Raw genomic sequence first — 8,100 nt, 5'->3', positions numbered from 1 at the left:
TATAAGAATGAAGCACAACATAGGTGGACTTTGAAGATTATCATGAAAAATGATACCATCGAGCCAGACTGATATCATGCGGGTCACTCATACTTCTACCCCTCATGGTTGGATGATAACATAGCAGGAATCTTCGAGCCAAGGGTTGGTCCAGGGAACAGGGTCATAGATGAGGTTGTCGAAGCACATGTGAAGTATAACAAGCTGCGCAAAAGAATTCGTTAGTCCGAAGATGAGCATATGGAACAGCATAAGGCCGATATGGAAATGATCAATAAGTGGAAAGAGAGAGATATTAAATCCAGCGAAAGGCTAGAATATCTGTAGTACAGTTTGATGGAATTGGAGGGGAAAATGATAAAGAGAGTCACTGATTGTCAGAACGCTGAGGGAAACGAATGAGGACATTTAACAAGGGCATCTTACTGTTGAACATGCGCAAGTTGGGGAGCTGATCGACAATAGCATCCGGTCTGGAGAGGGTCCTTCTAGGACCAAGTAGATTAGGTTTACTTGTTTTTTTTAAATGCCATAAGGCCAAGTGCCATTAGTAACATTATCTTATTTAGTGTCGTTTTGGGTTGTCTATTTTTAACATTAATGAAATGAGGCAATTCTTGGCACTAAATTTTTCCAAATCTATTTGTCGCTAGGCCTACCTTGGGCATAATGAGGCTCCAAAATTAGGACACCAATTTACATTCCCGCAATATGTATTAAAGTACTGCAAGCATTTCAGAACCCTTACTGACTTGTTTACCTTTTGTTTTTCTTTATTCTTTATTATTCTCATCCCCTAAGGTTGGTTCGCACATACTGGCATCATCAGTATAGCACACCAGATCTAGATGCCCTCTACCTCCTCCTCATCCAAGTAATACAAAGAGCAGAGGGAAAGCTAAAATGGATGACCTAAGTAGTATTCGAAAGAAAAATATGGAGACTGTAGAAACTTCAGACGGTTGAATTACTTCGGCACCAAATGATTTGGTTTTACGGTTGGAACAAAAGATACTAGAGTTACAAGGAGAATTTGAGTAGGCACGCAACTTAGAAAACCTATCCCTCACCCTGAACGTCCCCGATATCAACCCACAAAACACCAAAAACCCAGCACCTCCCCCAAAATATACCAAACCAGCATCCACAAAACCCTCCCGCACCACATCAATATACAACTCCACCTCAAAATTCTAATTCTGTATCAATACCAACTCCACCACAACACCATCATCAAACAATCCAATACCCACCAACCGCTACCTATCATACTCCTCAAAATATACCACAACCCATTCCCGATCCTCAAAACTCAACCAACGACCACCACTACACTCAAGTCCCTAGCACTCACCAAAACAACCCTATATATGTGGAAACTGTACCTGACTCTACCCAACCAATCTCCTATTCACCAGAATCCGCTGAGAAGGACCTGCTCATCTAGAACATGGCTGAGGAACTCAAGAAATTGACAAGTTGAGTTCAGGGTGTCGAAGGAGGCAAATGTATAGAGGGTTTGAATTATGAAGACTTATGCATACAGTCGGATGTAGAACAACCGGAGGGTTACAAACCTCCCAAGTTCGAGATGTTTGATGGTACAGGTGATCCCATGGTTCATATAAGGACCTATTGTGACAAACTTGTTGGGGTCAGAAAGGATGAAAAGATCCGGATAAAGCTTTTTATGAGGAGTTTTACGGGAGATTCCTTGTCCTGGTACATCATCCAGGATCCTAAGAAATGGTCCAACTGGGTGAGTATGGTGTCTAATTTTTCAGGTTCAACACAGAAAATGCACTAGATGTTTTCTACATTTAGAACCTCAAGAAGAAGCTCACCGAGACTTTCCGTGAGTATGTTACTTATTGGAGGTCAGAAGCGGCCAAATTCAGGCCAGCTTTGGATGAGGAATAGATGAACAAGTTCTTCGTCTGAGCATAGGATCCGCAATACTATGAAAGGTTGATGGTTATTGAAAACCAGAAGTTCTCTGATATTATCAATCTTGGTGAAGGGATCGAAGAAGGCATCAAGAGCGGGATGGTAACAAACTTTGAGGCACTACAGTCCATGAACAAATCATTACAATCCGGAGGCATATCAAAGAAGAAAGACGTGGGTCATTGATGGTGGCTCAAGCCCCAAAATCTCCACTCACATACCAAATATCTCCACTCACATAACAAATACCTTTACCCACATACCAAACACCTCCACCCACATAACAACCCTCATCTCCCAGATATTCCCAACCAGCCACTGCCTATCACACATACAATTCCCAACCATCTCATTTTTAGTCACCTTCGACTCGCCATAACTACCAAGACCCCGACCTAACTTTGATCGCAAACCACCCAAATAATATACCGTTATTGCTGAACTTATCGACCAACTGTATGAAAGGCTAAAAGTTGCTGGTTATGTCATTCCTATTCCCGTTGTGGCAGTGGAGAACTCATCTCAATGGGTCAACCCAAACAAAACCTATTGACAAGTGCTGAACATTGAAAGATAAAATCCAGATATTGACTGACAACAAGGTCATATAGGCAAAAGAAGTTGCACCCAACGTCCGCAACAATCCTCTCCCAGATCATAGTGGCGGTGGGATATATGTGATAGAGATGCATGAAGAATGGGATCCTGAGGGGTCAATCGGGCTTATTCGAGAGGGCGATGACTTTAAACCTGCAGTCACACTCACTCCTATTGTAGTATAGACACAGTCGCCAATCGAGGATGAGGTAACTGCATCGGTTCCATTTGAGGTAGAGGTAACTCAACCCACAGCCACACCTACTCCATTTGAGGTAGAAGCGGCCACACCTTTCACAGTGCCAGTATCAACAACACCTTCTTTCGATTCCAAAGCAATACCCTGGGATTACATTGCCGAAGCTAGGCGAAAGGGAAAGGCAAAGATGGAAGAATCTGATGCTTCACAAGGAATGACCTGAATCGGAAGGGTCTATACACTTGAACACTTGGGAGGATCGAGTAAGAAGGCCACTACCAAGCAACCTGTCATTAAAATAGGGACAGATGATCTTTGAAGGAAAGTGCAGGCGAGGGAATACTTCGTCATTGATCATTTGAACAAAATCCCAGCTCAGATATTCATCATATCACTATTGCAAAATTCAGAGGCGCACAAGAATGCTTTGATGAAGGTATTAAATAAAGCTTACGTACCCAACAATATCACCGGTGGAGAAATGGCCAACATAGTAGGGCAGGTGCTGGAAAGTCATAAGATCGCCTTCCATGAGGATGAATTACCACCTGAAGGGTTGAATCATAACTGAGCATTACATATCACGGTACAATTTGAAGATAAATTCATTGCCAGAGTCCTGATCGATGGAGGTTCAAGCGTCAACATTTGTCCGTTGGATACTCTATAAAGATTGGGCAAAGGTTTCCATGAAATACAGGCAGGAAGTATGAATGTGAAAGCCTTTGATGGGTCTCAAAAGGCCACGATTGGGGAGACTAATCTTTGTCTGTAGATGGGGCCAACTTTGTTCGATGTTGAATTCCAAGTGCTTGACATATCAGCTACATACAATCTTCTATTGGGACGACCTTGGATACATGTTGTTGGGGCTGTGGCTTACACACTACATCAGGTCATGAAGTTCGAATGGAACCATCAAGAGGTGATCATTCACGGAGATGGGAGTAACCCCATTTACACAAGTCAAACCATCCCGGTTATCAGGAACAGAAGAAGGCTAGGAGGGGAAACTTATAACCATATCGAACATGTCAATGCCGTTGAGAAAGACAAATAGTGGAGTAATAAAGTAGAAAGCAAACTAGCATGGTCTGAGTATGAACCCGGCAAAGTGCTTGGAAATAATCTCCAGGGTATTACTAAACCTATACAGCTGAAATGTCATGGTACTACCTTCGGGATAGGATACCAGTACACATGGCAAGAGTATGATGATTGGTCGCCTCCATGGCCCAGTCCTTATTACCCTCTCAAGCAACCAGTGCCACATCGGGGTCAGACTTTTCACCAGGCTGACACAATATGGGGAACTGCAGAGGAAGAAGCTTTAGATGGGCTGAGGAATTTGTTCCTAAAGTATGAGGATATGGATTGCAGTGCGATAAGTGAGGAGGAGGAGGAAGAAGGCCTTACCATTCAAACTGTGAAAAAGGGAGTCGTTCTCAAGAATTGGACCGCCACGCCATCCCGGGCCCGCCGAGTCCCTGGGTAGCTTGGCATTTAGCCTAATTTACTTCTATAGCAATGCTAGGCATTTTAGATGTTTCAGTAATTTTGTTTAGAGACGCATTTTGTTTCAAAATAATTGCTCGATTCATCGAGCCGTATTTGTTTTGGATATTTTCGAATTTAATCAATGCATTGCTATATATTATTCATTATTATATTTTACATTTTCTTTCTACAACATTATTATTACCTTTCTTGATGAATCGGTGACTGTGACATGTAATGAGACAACACAACATACGGAAGTGACTCAGAAGAAGAAGATGAAATACCTGAAGAAGTTGTCAGAGAGGTTGAGAACTTTGAGAATAAGCCTAAGTCCAACCTGGACGAAACCGAAGTAGTAAATTTGAGAGATGCCAAAACCGTCAAGGAGACTTGCATAAGCATTCACTTATCACCGACAGAGAAGGAGGAGTACATTCGTTTCTTTAAGGAATATAAGGAAATCTTTGCATGGTTATATGATGACATGACCGGTTTGAGCACATCCATAGTATCCCACAAGTTGCCTACCAATCCAATGTGTCCGCCAGTAAAGCAGAAACTCAGAAAGTTCAAACCAAACATGAGCCTAATAATCAAGAGGAAGTCACTAAGCATATCAAAGCCAAAGTCCTCAGGGTAGTTGAGTACCCAACCTGGCTAGCCAACATTGTACCAGTTCCGAAGAAAAATGGGAAAGTCAGAGTATGAGTTGATTATCGAGAATTAAACAGAGCAAGTCCCAAGGACGACTTCCTATTGCCAAATATATACATCTTGATCGATAATTGCACCAAACATGAGCTCCAATCCTTTGTAGATTGCTTCGCGGGTTATCACCAGATCTGGATGGATGAAGAAGACGTAGAGAAAATAGCTTTTATTACACCATGGGGGTGTACTGCTACAAGATGATGCCATTTGGTCTAAAGAATGATGGGGCTACCTGCATGAGAGCCATGACAACCTTTTCCATGATAAGATACACAATGAAATAGAGGTGTATGTCGATGAAATCATTATCAAATCCAAGAGGGCCGGAGATCACATAACAAACTTTAGAAAGTTCTTCGACAGGTTAAGGAGGTACAACTTAAAACTGAACCCCGCAAAATATGCATTCGGGATTCCCCCAGGAAAGCTATTGGGATTCATTATCAGCCACCAAGGGATTGAGCTGGACCCATCCAAAGTTAAGGCTATTCAAGAGTTACCACCACCTAGGAGCAACAAAGACGTGATGAGCTTCTTAGGATGCCTCAACTATATCAGTTGCTTCATAGCATAGTCCACAGTTATATGTGAACACATCTTCAAGATGTTTAGGAAAGATGCCGAAACATGTTGGACCAAGGATTGTCAGAAAGATTTTGACAAAATCAAGGAGTACATGTCCACACCACCAGTCCTAATCCCGCCAAAACCTGGGAAACCTTTGCTACTCTATCTATCTATATCATATGGAGCTTTCGGATGTGTTTTGGGACAACATGACGAGACAGGGAGAAAGGAGCAAGCCATATACTACTTGAGTAAGAAGTTCACACCCTATGAAGTACGATATTCTCTGTTGGAACACACTTGTTGTGCTTTGACCTGGACAGCTCATAAATTGAGGCATTACTTCTGTGCCTATACCACGCACCTCATATCCAGGATGGACCCTCTGAAGTACATCTTTTAGAACCCCATGCCGACTGGAAAGTTAGCCATGTGGCAGATACTGTTAAGTGAGTTCGATATCATCTATGTAACTCAGAAAGTGGTCAAAGGATAAGCATTGGTAGACCATCTTGCTGAAAATCTTGTGGGAGGGGAATACGAACCTTTGGAAACGTATTTTCCTAATGAAGAAATATCATTCGTATGAGAGGACATTGCTGAGGCTTACGACGATTGGAGAATGTTCTTTGATGGAGCTGCAAACTTCAAAGGAGTGGGAACTGGAGCCATCTTGGTATCGGAAACTGGCCAACATTATCCGGTATCTGCTAAACTCCGATTTCCCTACACCAACAACATGGTAGAGTATGAAGCCTGCATACTAGGGCTCAACATGGCAATCAACATGAATATTCAGGAGCTGCTAGTAATCAGTGATTCAGACCTGCTTGTGCACTAGGTACAAGGAGAATGGGCCACCAAGAATTCCAAGATATTACCATATCTCCACCACGTACAGGAATTGAGAAAGAGGTTCACGAAGATAGAGTTTCGGCATGTTCCCAGAATTCAGAACGAGTTTGCTGATGCATTGGCCACTTTGTCATCTATGATACAACATCCAGAAAAGAATTTCATTAATCCTATCCTAGTGAGAACTCATAATCAACTGGCTTACTGTTCTCATGTTGAGGAGGAGACGGATGGAAAACCTTGGTTCCATGACATCAAGGAATATTTGGGAAAAGGACAATACCTGGAATAAGCAAACCACACTCAGAAACTCATACTGCAGAGGCTATCAAATCAATTCTTCCAAAGCGGAGGGACCCTATATTGAAGAACCCCTAATCTAGGGTTGTTAAGTTTTGTTGATGCAAAGGAAGCTTCCAGATTGCTCGAAGAAATACATGCCGGAACTTGTGGACCACATATGAATGGTTTTGTTCTAGCCAAGAAGATACTCAAAGACGGATATTTTTGGATAACCATGGAGACAGATTGCATTCGGTACGTACAAAAATGCCACCAATGTCGGGTACATGCAGACATGATAAGGGTACCACCTAATGAGCTCAACGCAACAAGTGCATCTTGGCCTTTTGCTGCCTGGGGAATGGATGTTATTGCTCCAATCGAGCCTACTACTTCAAACAGACACATGTTCATTTTAGTGGACATCAACTACTGCACAAAATGGGTAGAGGTTGCATCCTACAAAGCTGTAACCAAGAAAGTCGTCGTAGACTTTGTCAAGGATCGCATTGTTTGCTGATTCGAAGTTCCCGCGTCCATTATCACGGATAATGCCGCCAATCTCAACAGTGATCTAATGAAATCCATGTGTGAAACTTTAAAAATCAGGCACAAGAACTCCACATCATACAGACCTTAGATGAATGGAGTCATAGAAGCCACCAACAAGAATATCAAGAAGATACTAAGGAAGATGGTATAAAACTACAAAAACTGGCACGAGAAGTTACCCTTTGCCCTATTGGGGTATCGCACTATAGACCGCACGTCAACTGGGGCAACTCCATACTTATTGGTTTATGGTACCGAGGCTGTCATTCCCGTCGAGGTAGAAATTCCTTCCTTAAGAATCATACAAGAAGCTGAATTCAGCGATGCAGAATAGATAAGGAGTCTCTATGAGCAACTATCCCTCAAAGATGGAAAACGAATGAAAGCGATATGTCACGATCAGCTTTATCGGAACAGAATGTCCAGAGCTTTCAACAAAAGGGTCAAACCAAGACAGTTTGCACCAGGACAGCTGGTGCTGAAGCAGATCTTCCCGCATCAAGATGAAGCCAACGGGAAATTCTCTCCCAACTGGCAAGGTCTCTACATGGTTCACTGGGTGTTAACAGGAGGAGCACTCATACTTACAGAAATGGACGGAGAAGTCTAGTCAAAACCAATCAATTCAGACGCAGTCAAGAGATACTATGTTTAGACTAAAGGTGTCTAACGGGTCGGGTTGACACGTAACCAGACCGGCCCAGACCGGTTAAAACCGAACCGGTACGATACATAGGTCCGGGTAGGGCTGGGAAGGAGGGGTAGAGGGGGTTGGTCCGTTTAAATTTTGGCAACGGTTAACTGGACCGGTCAAACTCGGTCCACATGAACAGTACCGTGTACCGGTTAAACCGGCCCAGCCCGGCCCGGTACAACCTTTTTTTTGTTTT

The sequence above is a fragment of the Nicotiana sylvestris genome, chromosome 6, assembly GCF_000393655.2.
Source record: "Nicotiana sylvestris chromosome 6, ASM39365v2, whole genome shotgun sequence".
NCBI classification, from domain to species: domain Eukaryota; kingdom Viridiplantae; phylum Streptophyta; class Magnoliopsida; order Solanales; family Solanaceae; genus Nicotiana; species Nicotiana sylvestris.
Note: the sequence above shows the minus strand (reverse complement) of the source record.